Here is a 16194-nt window from a genome sequence, read left to right on the forward strand (position 1 = left end):
AATAATTACTTGGAAGTGGACTTCTGTAAAATGACTTCAGCAGACCAGCATGGTAGAGAAACAGTAACTGATTCCCTGGAGATTTAAATGCACTGGATTGTGAAACATGGACTTAGAGGTAGAGACAAGTCAGTGAATGAAGACTGGATTATCAATCCTCTGTTGTCTCTTAAGTTTCCCTGCCCCATGGTTTGAGGCCTACAGCAACAGATTTTTTGGAATGAGGAATAGAATGAAAGCCAATTTGTTGAAAATCCCAGTCATAAGAAAATACTGACATCATCTGTGACAAACATCAAGTCTCAGCATGGCTTCAGCATGTCTGAATGTCTGCTGTCAGCATGGGCTTTTACTGCCATCCCTTTAATAAATGCAGAGCTCCAATCTGCTTCAGCCACATCATCATCTCTTAATTCTGTTGCAGGTAGATTAGATCACTGTGTCTGCCTATGCAGTCTTTCTCTACATATAAGGACCCAAGGAACAATTCTCACTCCAGGGAGCTGTTGAAAGTAATCTTGAATTGCATTGGTGTTGTTAGTAGATGTAATGTCTTCAAATCCCAGAAGACCATGTTTGCAAAGGAGTTGATTGAGGAAGTCTTGGGTATTTCAGTATTAGGGGCAGGTTGGATCGATGAACAGGACCGCCTTCCCAGACTAGATCTTGCAGTTCACATACACGTGAGCCATGCTGACAGGGTGCAGCTTCCAAGAAAAGAATGTTCAGTTGAAGATATTGGTCTGTTTGAGAGTGGCAAACCCAATGTATTCTAAACCATGCATTCTATTTGAATCCCCGTAGAAAACATGGAAGAAAGAAGCCTTTACTTTTTCATTTTTGCACTCACAGTGATACCAAATCCTCATAGACATTAGAACCTGCATACTGAATATTTATCCATATGTCAATGACCAGATAAGACATCTTGCCTTTTGGACTAATAAACTAATGGATTCTAGGACTTTAAAAATAGTCAGTCATTGTTAAATTATGTGTTCCATAGTCTGTGATCATTGTGACTAGTCCGATTTCTCTGTACAGAGAGATTCATCCTTTACTGTCTGTTGGGGAACACCAACTACTACACTAGATATCTAGAGAAGACCTTTTATGGCATTTTGTCTCTAGTAAGAGTTTCAGGTCAGTTACAAATTTCCAATGGCCACATTCCCTTAGTCGGATTTTCATATGATGCTTTGATACAGTCCTTCTTTTTTTCTATAGTTCTTGGCAACATAATTAAAATAGCAATTGTAACCTATTAAAGAAATGCACAGTAATCTATTTGCATGAATGCAGCAGAGAGGATTATAGGATAAACAAGAATTGGAAAGCAAGATATCCTTCCTTCCTAGGACCAAGACCAGGAAATCTTAACTACATAAAAATCTGAGACAAGTTGTCTGAAGTTTGTTCTTTTCTTCAATCATGGGGATCCTAGTGAAGGAGCTCAAGTCTGAAGAGTTGGCAAAAATTACCTTCATTTCTGATCCAGGTCAACTGCTGAATACCTCATTCATGGACCTGAAGAAACTCTGGATCCATCCTTCTATAATGTGTATATATCAATGTATCATTCATAGAATGGACACTTTACTGTTGGTTTGAAAGCAACAATTTGTCCCTGGAGAGACACAGATTTCTTCTTTCGCACATTATTTGACAGGCTGATGGTGGGTCTCATAAGTTCATTCCGGGATTTGCTTTACAATAATCATTCAGTTATCTGGAAGAAACACTTTTTAATGTAGTGAGATCTACTAGAACAATATCAACCATCATCTTCCATTCCCAGTTTAATGCTGAATCATTCTCCACTAATTGTCTGTGGTCTCTGATGACAGCAGCATCTCCACAGACTAGTCTGAATATTGCTCTTAGCACTGCATTTAGGATACATCAATGTGATTTCCTTACCACTTTCATTCCCAGGAGAGTTTTTCAATTCATTTCATCTGATGCGTCTAATCTACATTGTCAGCCAGGATGAGTTTTGAGAGTTTTTCTAAAAAAATAAAGAAAAAATGGAAGAAATGAAAGAAAGGAATCCGGCAAGTATATCTCACCAATTGACTCAGAAATCTAAAGTGTTAGTCAGTGGAAATACTAGTGGAAAGTCTGAGATCATAAAGTCTCAACTAGAAGCACTTCTCTCTCCAAGGTATTAGTGTAAGAGAGAAACTGCACTATTGGTATCCAAAGCATGGAGAAGTTTACTCTGAGCAGAGGACACAATACTTGCCTTTTATTTCTTACTTAGGACCTTTTTATAATTGACAAAAAGAATAAATGCAATGAGCTCTCAGTAAAACATCTGTTACCTTCCAAATTCTTGGCATTTGGAATAAAGAAATGAATGATATAAAAACTCTGACTTCCAGGAGCCATAAGAACTGCGAAGTCCAGATGTTTCTGAGAGGCTCGCAGCTCTAGATTCCCATATGCAGAAGGCTCAGAACAAGTCTATCTCTTCAGTGATCCTACTCAACTCCTACAAGGACACACTGAGCTTTCCGAAGTACCATGTATTTCATCCTTTTTTTATAACAAGACAGAAGACCACCTTCCTTCTTCCCATCTCTGATCTCATCATCCTCTTCCTTCTCACTCCACAATGACTGTTTACTCTCGATTAGAGTTAAATTAGTAAACACTAGAGGTACTGAGGGGATATCTGAAGGGAGTTGCAGTCACGACAACACTTGTGACATCACAGAAGAAGCTAGTCCTCTCCAGGTTTCAATAGATGTTTCAGGGAGGGCCTACTGATTATGTCATTGTGATGTGCCATGGCTTACCTGTTAAACATCTTTCCTTACATTGACCAGATTCAAGGGTGCCCATTCCACATATGTCTCATGTGACACAGTAGAAACCATTATGTACTCCCTCTCTCTAAAGCTAGAGACTTCTCCTTGCTTTATTAGCAGTTACAAACTTGGGATGGAGAAAGGTAGTCAGTGGCTTGGCATGGGTAGAAAAGATTTTGGAACATCTAGTGTAGAAGATTCTTCTAGATAATATTTTTATTCTCAGGTTCATTCCTGAGATATAGAGTTCAATTTTCTTTGTTATCTATGTATCACAAAGGCCAGTATTTTCCCTACAGACCTTTAATTAAATGAATATTGTATATCACTTTCTTATTGTACTTTCCTTGACAGGGGACTTCATAAATATTCCTGAATGTGTACTGAAAAATTATTTTTTCCTATTCCATTATCTGCAACAAAGTGATTTTGGCAACAAAGTGTGCCCAGCTATAGAGTGAGCATAACAGTGTGAGTACTGTGTACTCACTTCAATTAATAAACTCCTATAAGCTTCTTTTATGTAAAAATTACCAGGCATCAGAAAAGCAAAGGGCAACATGGACTACAGAATTCGGTTCTCTAGTCCCATTTGATATCAAACCTGCACTACCTATTTTCCTGTGTTCCCATGGCCAGAATTAAGGGTTTTGGATGTTTTATCATTATTTGTCCTTAAGTAGCAACCTTAGATACAGGAGGATAGGCAGGGAGAAGAATGACATGTTTATCAGTCAAACCTCAAACTCAATATGTTCATAATACAGGAGGGAGTCTATTTGACATTGTCATTTCTGAATTCTACATTCTTGACCTAGTTTGGCAGATTCTATGTTAATATTCCAACGAACCACCTAGCTGTAGGAGCCACCAAAAGTGTATATATATATATATATATATATATATATATATATATATATATATATATATATATACACACACACATCTGGCACCAAAATGATATAAAATTGATGAACCTAAGAACTGCAATCGGCCAGGAATCATATATAGACATTTCCTGAGAGACACTGCTAAAGTATGTGAAATACAGAGGTAAATGATAGTGGCAAACCCATGAACTGAAAATGGACTTCTTGTTGGTAAATGTTGAGAAAGGATTACAAGATCTGAATGGGGCTTTAATCCCCACAAGGACAATGCCAATACACGAAACCTTTCTGGTACTAAATCAATATTCAAAGACTGCTCATGGGCAGACCAATGTCTCCAACTGCAAATGTAGCAGAAGATGGCCTTCGTGACACCAATGAAAAAAGAGGCCCTTGGTCCTCCCTAGATTTGATTCCCAGTTCAATGGACTGTCAAGAGGCAGTAAGGGGGGTTATTGAAAAAGGGGAGGGGGACAGGTTAGGGCTCTTATGGACAGGAAACTGAGAAAGGAAATTACATTTGAAATGTAAATATAGAAGTATCCAATTAGAAACGCAATAAAAATTCCTAAAGAAATGATAGAGTTAAAAGAAAAGAAAACTGTCAATGAATCACACATATTGATACAGAAATCTAAAGGGTAACTGTCAGGGAATGGTAATCAGAGAAATACTAGTGGAAAGACTGAGATGATGATGTCTGAACTAGATGCACATCTCTGTCCCAGATATCTGTGTCAGAAACAAAGTGCACTATAGGAATTCAAATCAAGGAGGAGTTTACCTTGAGATGACACGACGATACAATACTTGTTGTCCCTCCTTCCTCAGGACTATTTTTCCTGGGGAAAAAGAATGAAAGCCATTAGCTCTCAGAAAAACAACTGTAAACTTCCGAATACCTGACTTTTGGAATAAAGAAATTAATGATAAACAACCTCTGACTTCCAGGAACCATAACAAGCAATGAAATCCAGATGCTACCGAGAGGCTCCCACCTCCTGATTCCCATATGGGGAAGGCTCAGATCAAGGCTATGTGTTCAGTGAACCCTCACAACCCCTACACAGCACTCCTTGTGCTTTCCCATGTACCACATATTTCTTTGTTTTTTAAACTAAAACTTCCTAGGCCAACTTCCTTCTCCCCATCTCTGATATCTACATCTTCTTTGATCTTCCTCACAAATAGCTGTTTACACTGAAATAAAGGCCAATTAATAAACCCTAGAGGTACTGAATGAATGTCTGAGAGGCAGTTGCAGTCTGGAAAACACTGTGACATCACAGGAGAAGCTAGGGATCTCCAGTATACAAGAGATTTTTCAGGGCCAGCCTAATGATGATGTCACTGAGAACTGCCATGGCCTACCTGCTAAAGAGCTTTCTTTATATTGACCAGATTCTAAGGTGACCTTTCCAGGTGTGTCTCCTTTGACACAGTGGACACATTTATGTAGAACATCACTCTAAAGCTAGACAGTTCTCTTTGCTTTATTAGTGGTTACATGCTCTGAATGGAGAAAGTTATTACGGGTTTTGCATGTGTAGAAAAGATCTAGGAACATGGGATGTAGGACAATCTTCTGGATTATAATTTTATTCCCAGTTCCATTCCTGTGACAAACAGTTCAATTTCCTAAGTTCTATCTGTTTCCCAAAGGCCATTGTTTCCCTACAGATATTTAATTGAGTGGATTTTGTATTTCATTTTCTAATTGTTCATTCCTTGATAGGGCACATTATAGATATTCCTGAATATGTACTCAAAAATTCTGTTTTGCAATTCTAGTTTTTTGCAATGATTTTCGCAACAAAGCTGCTCAAGCTAAAGAGTGAATGTAATAGTGTAAATATTGTGTTCCTACTTCAAGTGATAAACTCCCAAATTTTTATTTTATGCAAAAATTACCTGACATCAGTAAATCAAAGGACAGCATGGACTATAGCATGCGGTTCTGTAGTCCCATTAGGTATCATTTCTGGAATATCTACCTTCCTGTGTTCCAAGGGTGAGACTTCAGGCTTTTAGATATTTTACCATGATTCTTTATTCAGGCCATACAAAAGATACAGGATGATGGGAAGGGAGAGGAATGCCTTGAGGCCCAGTAAAAGCTCAACTTCGATAGGCGCATAAGAACAGGAGGGAGTATATTTGGTATTGGCATTTGTGGATTCTCCATTCTTGACCTAGGACCTCAGAATCCATGTTAAAATTTCAACTAATTTCATAGATGTATAAGCCATCAAATATATGTACATATATATAAAAATAGATATAGATAAATAGATATAGATATATAGAGATAGAGAGGAGATAGAGCTAGAGACAGAGGCAGAGATAGATAGATAAATATATGCGTAAATAGATAGATAGATAGATAGATAGATAGATAGATGATAGATAGATGGATAGATAGATAAATAGATCAGACACCAAAACTAGATACAATTCAGATTAATAAAGCTAAGAAGTGCATGCTGCCAGTAACAGGTTATAGATCTTCCCTGAGAGACACAACTAGAGCATGTCAGTTACCGAAGTGAATGCTAGTGGCAAATCAGAGAATTATAAACGGACCTCTTGTTGATAAATTTTCAGAAAGGATTACAAGAGCTGAAGAGGCTATCAACCCCATCAGAACAATGAACAAGAACTTTCTGGTACTATACAGATAATCAAAGACTGTACATGGACAGACCTATTGCTCCAACTGCATATGTAGCAGAGGATGGCATTGGTGGACACCAAAGGAAGGAGAGGACCTTGGTCCTCCCTAGGTTTGACTCCCAGTTCAAGGAAATGTCAAGGGACAGTAAGGGTGGTTTAAATGTCAAGGAATGGAAACATTTATGTCTCTTATGGAGAGGAAACTGGGAAAGGAAATAACATTTAAATGTAGATATAGAAGTATCCAAAAAATATTAAAATTAGCTTAAATTAAAAAAAATTATGAAAGAGATAAAAGTAAATAAAACTGCAAGGTAATCAGACATATTGATTCAGAAATCTACGAGGGACACTGTTAGGGAATGGTAGTCAGCATAACACTAGTGGAAAGACTGATATGATTAAGTCTGAACTAGAAGCATTTCTCCCTCCCAGATATCAGTGTCAGACACAAACTACAGTGTAGAAATCATATACACGAAGGAGTTTACTCTGAGCTGAGGATACAATACTTGTCTTTCCCTTCCTCCTTAGGACTTTTTTCTTCTGGAAGAAAAAATAGAAGCCATGTGCTCTCAAAAAAAAAAAAAAAAAAAAAAAAAAAAAAAAAAAAAAAAGCTGTACCCATCCCAACACCTGACTTTTGGAATAATGAAATTAATGATAAAAAAAAAAAAAAAACTCTGACTTTCAGGAACCATAACAAGCAAGGAAATCCAGTTGCTACTAAGAGGCTCCCATTTCCTGAATCCCATATGTGGAAGGCTCATGTGTTCAGTGAACCCTCACAAACCCTACACGGCACTCACTGCACTTTCCCATGTACCACATATTTTTTTTCTCATTTTTTTCAAACTAAAACAGAAAGCCAACTTTCTTCTACTCATTTTTGTTATATACATCCTCTTTGTTCTCTTTCCCAAATGGCTGTTTGCACTGAAATAGAGGCCACTTAGTAATCCCTAGAGGTACTGCAGGAATATATGTGATGCAGTTTTTTGTGACATCACAAAACCTAGGGCTCTCCAGGGTACAAGAAATTTTTCAGGGAGGGTCAAATGATGATGTCAGTGAGAACTGCCATGGCCTACCTCCTAAATAGCTTTCCTTACATTGACCAGATTCGAGTTTGCCTTTTCCAGGAATGTCTACTCTGACACATTGGTAACATTTATGTACTACATCTCTCTACAGCTGGAAACTTCACTTTGCTTCATCAGTGGTTACAGGCTCTACATGGAGAAACTCAGTTAGGGGCTTGTATTGAGTAGAAAAGATCTAGGAATATGGGATGTAGGAGATTCTTTTGGATAATAATTCTATTCCCAGTTCCATTCCTGTGACAAACAGATCAATTTCCTATTTTTTCCCTGTTTCCCACAGGCCATTTTTTCTTTACAGATGTTTAATTGAGTGAATATTATATTTCATTTTCTAATTGTTCATTCCTTGAAAGGGGTCTTTATAGATATTCCTGAATGTGTACTCAAGTATTCTGTTTTCAAATTCCAGTTTTTTGGCAATGATTTTGGCAACAAACGTGGCTAAGCTATGAAGTGAATTTAACAGTGTAAATATTGTGTACCTACTTAAAATGATAAACTCCCAAATTTTTATTTTATGCAAAGAAATAACTGCCTGAGTAAATCAAAGGACAGCGTGGACTATGTAGTCCCATTAGATATGATCTCTGTAATATCAACCTTGTCGTGTTCCAAGGGTGAGATTTCAGGGTTTTGGATGTTTTAAAATGATTCTTTCTTCACGCCAAAGATAAGATACAGGAGGATTGGCAGGGAGGGAAGAACTAGAGGTCCAATGAAACCTCAACTTCATTAGGGTCATAAGAATAGGAGCGAGTCTATTTGGCATTGCCGTTTGTTGATTCTACCTTCTTGACATACCTGCTGAGAATCCATGTTAAAATTGCACGTAATCTCATAGTTGTAGGAACCACCGATATATATATATATATATATATATATATATATATATATATATATATATATATATATATATATACATAATCAGCCACCAAAACTAGATAACTAGATAAGATTGATGAACCTAAGAAGCACATTCTGTCAGGAACCAGATATAGATCTTCCCTAAGTGACACAAAAAGAGCAAGTCAAATACAGAAGTGAATGTGTTGTTGCAAAAATATAAAAATAAAAAAGTTGTCTTATATCCCGCTATCTCTGGCACTGTAGTTTCCCAAGTCTCTGCTAGATATCTTGGTTGAATACATCACCACTCCTCAGCTGCCCAGTGTCTCTTATTGCCACACATGTTTTTACACTCAAAACCTCACATGAAAGAACACACAACACAATAATCTTTGACCCAATTGATAAGATATAGTAGCCCACATAAGCATACAAAGCCTGGTACGATCCATACCTTAGGGACAATAATAACAACCAGTAAATACACAGAGCAGTATCTTAAATTCACCTGCCATGGCTTCTCACCCTCTCCTCTTCCTGTCTCTCCTTTTTCCTCTAGTCTCTTCTACTTCCTTCAAACTTCATTCCTGCCCATACTTCCTTCTCTTCCAATGATAGGCCTGCTTCTATCCTGTACCTGCCCCTCACCTGTACTTCACAAATTTAATGTGAAAGCTGTTCTGTAGAATTCACCTGAGTTCTGAGTACAGGACAAGGCAGCTGTCCTTGGAGCAGTGGATTAGCATCAAAATACAGATAACTTTAGTGTAAACAACGTTTCCCCCTTTTTGTCCAGTTAAACAGACTTTTCATTTATATATATCAATTGAGTAAGATTATTACTATTCTACAATTTATAAAGCATTTGATATACTCAAAACCCAGTCTGTCACTATATCAGTTAGAAAGAGCATTTAGTTCTTCATTCCAGCTTCAGAAAGGCTTAAAATCTATATTATGTCTTGGCTAGCTTGTATACTATCTGATAACTATCCAGTAAAATATGTATATTCAGAGTTATACAGCCTGATAAGCAATGAGGCTATAATCAGTCTCCTACCCCGTCAGAAATCTGAGAGTGACCAAATATCTATACACATAGGATGTCTTAGAGGGCTTCTAGAACTGAGAGGTTGTAGAGACAAATCTCCACTAGCACAATCCCCTGTTCGCAACATGTGAGCTTAAGTCTTCAGCCTTCTGACACAAGATCAACTGACAGCCTATTGAAAGGCGGACTTGGAAGGGCTGATTACCCTGTATTGGCAGGGTTTATCCCTCAAATCCTCTGCATAATTTGTCCTTTTCTGGATAGTATTAATCTGCATATGAAACAGGCATTTTTTTCCAGTGACTGCCTAGCCACAAAGTATTGCCTCATTTGGAGGTAGAGATGTTCAAATTCTTCATTAAATTTGCCAAAGGGGAACAGTTAGGAGAAGATATGACTCAACAAAAGATAAGTAATAACTTTAAATCTCAAATTTTGTGGATTTCTTACATTTTTGAAAAGCATCTATCTATCTAAGACAATCTGGACTGTTGTCTTTATATCTTAATTTTTTCTTGATAGTACTCTTACAAAGTCAGATGCATGACTTTAATATTTCAATCTTAACTCACAGGTTTAATCAACTCAGAAGTGTGTAATGACAAAAATAATAGAACTGGCTCTTGTAATTTTAAAATTTTTTCAAATTATTTCTATACCCAAACAAAGATAAGATTAAGCTTAGTTACCAAATACGATTATGACTGTAACTAAATCTAGCTTATTCCTCCCTGCTAAATTTCAACCAATTTTCAATTCTTTATAAAAACATCTTTAAAATAACCACTTCCAGCCCCACCCCACAAATTCCAGGTAATTGAGACAACGGATCCACCATAACTTCTTCAAGTTGTACATGGGCGTTGAGATATCCTTAGGTGTAGGGGGTAGGAAAAATGAAACAAATGCGATAGCCGATATGTCCTGACAGGACCCAGCTGAAATTCACTGAAACCAGGATTCCAAGTAGGTACACTCTACAAAATACAACTCTCAGGAAAAAGGTTAAGAATCGATATATCTTTTGTTTGATTCTCCTGAATATATATTTGATAGCCGTCTACTGATATCAAACCTGATCAGTATGACTCTGTGAGGTTTCCAGAATCCTAATCACAATTTTTAAAAACACAAGGACAAAATATTTCTTCCAAAATACTCTGTTTCTTAATCTGAAACCAGAGAAGCTTGTATCTTGCACTCTCTCCCAGAGTAATAATATAAGCATAAAACTCAAAGTCACACCCATCCTGAAGATTAAACAATTTTTAAAAAAGGAATTTAAGTATAAAATGAGCCTGATATAACTCAGTACTTGGTGATATCAGGAAATAAACCCAAAGTTCCCATGGAGCCCATGTTAAGAGAATTTGAACTTGCTATTGTCGTAAATATCAAAAGTAACCACAAATCATCGCTAAGCGTCATCAACGAGCCATATAGTGGGATAATTCATAAAACTAATCAAATACCTTCTATCAATTCTAATATCAATAAGAAAACTTCAAACCAGGACTTTTGCCCAAAATATCTCAGTCTGTTAAGCTCTCTACCTGAAGCCACAGATTTTTCTTTATCGTTAATAACTTCTACAATATATGTCTGCATTCACTTTCCCTGTTGTTACAGACATTTCATCAAAACTCTCTACTTGGTAGTGCCTAATTTTTCCCTAAGTTCTGAGCAGTAGATGAAAATCCCCACCTGATTCAGGTAATCTCTCTACTCTCTTCTTTCTTAAATAAAACTTAATCACTTGTTAATAATACCTTAATAGAAGAAGTATCTTGTGTAACTAGGATTTCCACACAAAATTCCCCTGTGGAGCCTATGTTAAAAAGAAAATGTGTATCCTGAAAGACTTACTAAACAACTCTCATTAAAAAGCAGCTTTAATCTCTTAACTCTCTGAACTGCCATTACTTATCACACAGCAGGGGACCAACAGCCTGTCAGCCCTTGCTGCTTCCCCATTTTTGTTTTATATTCTGCTCTTAAGTTATCAAGAATTAATATGGCACAGGTCCTCTTACTTAGAAAATAAAAAGGTTCACTCAACTTTTTGATTACTAGTGGATTCTTGCCCATCACCTTGTTTTGCCATCTGTTGTTGTAAAAAAAAAGGAAACTTGTCTTTTACCATGCTATCACTATCACCGTAGTGTCCTAATATAATAGGTAGATATCTTGGTGAAAACACATCCCTACTCCCTGTCAGCCCAGTGTCCCTTGCCGCCACACACTTTCCTATACTCAATCCCTCACATAGAAAACACACATCACAAAAATTTTGACCCAATTGCTAAGATATAATTGCGCACTTAAATATACAAAGCCCTTTACCATCCATCCCTTAGGAACATTAATATTAACCTGTAAATACACAGACCATAATCGTAACCTCACCTACCATGACTTCTCACCCTCTCCTCTTCCTATCTCCCCTTTTTCCTCCAGTCTCCTCCTCTTTCTTCAAACATCTCTCTCACCCATTCTTCCTTCTCCTCCAATGACCTCCTTCTTTACATGGTAAAGAAAAGTTCTTTACATAGTACAAGTAAAGAAAACAAATTACTCCCAAAGCCTCCTTCTATCATGTACCTGCCCCACACCTGTACTTTACAAATTCAATGGGGAGGTGGTTTTGGTGAAGTCACCTGAGTTCTGAGTACAGGAGTAGGCAGCTGTCCTTGGGGCAGTGGAATTAGCATCAATATACAGATAACTTCAGGGCAAACCACAGCAAATAGCTTTGATATCCTAGTGAAATCTTTCAAGCCAAGTAAAACTGCAAATGTGATAATGTTCTAGTTTCTTCTCATGCTTGATGCTGAAAAGAGTGATAGTGTATGAGAAGAAATATTACATAGTACACGTAAAATAAACAAATTACTCCCAAGGCCAACAAGGCTCATAAGTAAGCAATTTGTTATAGAGTAACAAAGAGTAAGCAAAGTAGTTTTCTCATTCGGTTTCCCTTCACTGTAGGCAGCATTTTGAATTTACAGAGAAATGGTTGATATTGTATCATTTATCTTTAAAAGTACTCTAATAAGAATCTTTTAAAAAGCACAAATCTAAATATGTGTATAAAAATGTCATATCTACTTTAAATGATCAGAATGCACACCTGTGATTGTCAATCCTTATTAAATCCTATCAGAGAGCTGCGGGTACAACTGGGACAGAAATCAGTCATCAACAGTCCAGCATGTGTGACAGTCACACCATTAGCCTGTGCCACCATTGTTCTTGATCCCTGGCCTTAAAAAGTCCCTGTCTTTTCGAACTTCAAATTGTTCCCTAATTTTTTTTTTTTTTTACATCAGAGGCAGTAGTTAAAACATGTTAGCCAGCTTAACAAACAATTTTATTTTTCCAAATGCTTTTTAAGGGTGCTGGTCGTCACTAATTATTCTACATTTCCTTTGGTGATGGTGGAAGCATTGGTCTTCCACAGAGGAAATTCCTAAAAGACCTCGACCAATATTATTGCAAATGCCAATGATGTTGCTCCCTGAGTGGTGGTAAGCTCCAGGAGGATTTTTATGTACTTCTTAGAATTAGAGAGATATGAGGGGAACAACCGAGCGAAATGCTGCATGAAGTTCTCAGTACAGTTGGTCCTTGGGGCTATGACTCACCAAAGAGCAATGAGGCTGTTCTAAAGAGTGGGCCATACCCCAGGATTTTTAAAATGTTGTGCCATTCCTCCTTCACAGCACTTGGCAATACTCCATGTCAGAACCAAATTTGAACCATGCTTTTACCCTGGATAGAATTTCAAATACTATACTGAATAGGGAGAGTGGGCAGCCTTACCTTGTCCTTCACTTTAATGAATTGTTTTAAGTTTCTTTATATTTAGCTTGATGGTCATTACAGGTTTCCTCTCCCTTGCTTTTACTATGTTTCTCCATAGGAATTGTCTCCCTTATCACTCACACTCTTTTATCATGAAGTGGGGCTGGAATTGCTTTTTCTGCATCTAATGAGATTATCATGTAATTTTTTTCCTTCAGTTTCACTTATAGTGGATTATACTGATGGATTTTCAGAATTTGAACCATCCCAACCTCCGACTAGAAATTAAAAATTACCCAGCATAACCTACGGAAGTACTCGCCTGCATACTCTAACAACCCCCCCCGAAAAAAACAAAAACAACATGAAAACAAAAAAAAATCATTCACCCTACAGAACAGATTTTATACTAACATACACACTCAAACATCCCACCCCAAAAAAAAAAAAAACAAAAAACAAAAAACCAAAATACATGCAAGCAAGAAAACCCTGCACCCACAACATCAAAATAGCATGAAGTTAATATCACTGGTCATTAATACCGTTAAGCATTAGTGGCCTCTATTCAACAACAAAAGGACAGAGGTTAAAATAATGGATGTAAAAACAGGATCTGTCATTCTGTTGCATTCAAGAAGCACACTCCAGCAATTGAGATAGACATAACCTTAGACTAAGGTGTTGGGACATGTTTTCCAAGAAATAAAACAAGAAACAAGATGGTGTAGCCATTCTAACATCCAGCAATAAGACTTCCAAACAAAAGTAATCAAAAGAGAAGGGGAAGGACACTTCATATTTATTAGAGGAAAAACCCACCAAAATGGCATCTCAATTCTGGATGTCTATATCCCAAAGACAAAAGTAGCAACATTGGTGAGAGAAATATTGCTGAAGCTCAAATATCACATCGAACCTCACACATTAATAGTGGGGGGCATCAATGTCCCATCTCACCAAGGGCAGGTCATTGAGACAGAAACTAAAAATAAAACAATAAAAATAGAATATATAACTGCCAGGGGTTTCAATTAATCTGACCTCACTCATATCTACAGAATATTTCACATGAACACAAAAGTACACACTTTCTTTTCTGTACCTCATGGAACCTTATCCTGAACTGATCATTTTCACCCTCAATAAACAAGTCACAACAGACACAGAAAGACTGTGCTAACCATTGGATCTTCTCAGATCACCATGGATTTAAACTGGACTTCAACAATAACAAAAAGTCTATAAACTCATGGATATTCAATAGCTTGCAACTGAAGAACCACAAGTTCAGAGAAGACTTGAAAAAAAAAAAAAAAAGGTTCCTAGAATTCAATGATAATGATGGCATATCGTCTCCAAACTTAAGGTACATAAGGAAAGCAGTGCTAAGAGGAAAGTGCACATGCAGCACAGAGCAATTTTATAAAGAAATTGGAGAGACCCCATACTAGCAGTTTCCCAGCACACATGAAATCTCTAGAATAAAAAGAAGCAAACACATATTAAAGGAGGAGACAGATAGAAATGATCAGACTCAGGGTGAGAGTGATCCACCAGAAACAAAAAGAATACAAATATTAACAAAAACAAGAGCTAGTTCCTTGGGAAAATCAACCAGACAGACAAACCCTTAAATAGATAATGTAATACGAGGTAAGACAGCATCCAAATAACAAAATCAGAAATGAACAGGGAGACACATTGATAGACAAAGATGAAAGTCACAGAATCCTTAGGTCTCACTTCAAAAACCTGCTTTCTACAAAATTAGAATCTGTGAATTAAATGGATGTTTGTGTAGATGAATAACACTGACCACAGGTAAACTAAGGTAAGATAACCTATGTAAATAGCTGTACAACCCCTAAAAAGACACAAACAGTAATTGAAAGTTTAACCACTGAAAAATTCTCAGGGCCAGTTTCATTGAGCGCAGACTTCTACCAGATTTTCAAAGAATTCTCAACCTACTCCAAAACACAGAAACAGAAGGAAAATCACCAAACAGATTCCACGACACCACTGTCGCCCTGACACCGAAATCACAAAATGACTCAACAAAGAAAGAATTTCAGACGAATTTTCTTTACAGACAATGGTGGAAAAAATACTAGGTAAAATGCTCAAAAACAAAATGAAAAGCATTTCAAACTGCCATTCAGTGCAATCATGTAAGCTTTCTCCTGAGGATGCAGGAGTGGATCAATCTATGAAAACCCATTAAAGTAATCCACCATATTAACAAACTTAACTGAAAAAAAAATTGTGCCCTCTGCACTTCAAATTAACGTGGGAGCTCCCCTTGGATTTAACTTTTTGGTAGTTGCATATCATAATATATATTTTTTTAATAAAATACATATATATTTTAATAAAGTAACATATTAAATTGTTATATCCTAACATCATAATATATAACTAATATTAATATACTATATTAATATTAACATGTATTTATACATTAAATTATTATATGAATAAGGTAAATATAATTAATATTAATATATTATGTTACTATATTAAATTAATATATTGATATAATAATGTAACGGATATATTACATTAATATATCAAAAATAATATATTAATTATTAACATATTTAATATGATTTATTAATATTATTAATATTCACTATTACTCAATGGTGTGAAGGAGCAGAATTAAAGAAAGAAGGAAAAAATGCAAGACTATCTCTTAAATGCTGAAAATGCTTTTGACAAAATCCATCGTCGTTCCATATTTAAGGTCTCAGGGAGACCAGGGATGTCAGGCACATACCTAATGTAATAAAATACTAAAATAAATACAAAAAATATTACACAATATGCAATATAGCAAGCCAACAGTTAATATCTAAATAAGGGGTAGGGAAGCAAAAGGCAATTCTACTAAATTGGAGAATGAGAACAGACTGCACACCTCGCAGCATCCTTTCAGTAAAGTCCTTAAATTCCCAGCTAGAGCAATAAGACAACCAAAGGAGGTCAAGGGGATGATATCGCAAAAGGAG

The sequence above is a fragment of the Rattus norvegicus genome, chromosome X, assembly GCF_021556685.1.
Source record: "Rattus norvegicus strain SHRSP/BbbUtx chromosome X, alternate assembly SHRSP_T2T, whole genome shotgun sequence".
NCBI lineage: Eukaryota > Metazoa > Chordata > Mammalia > Rodentia > Muridae > Rattus > Rattus norvegicus.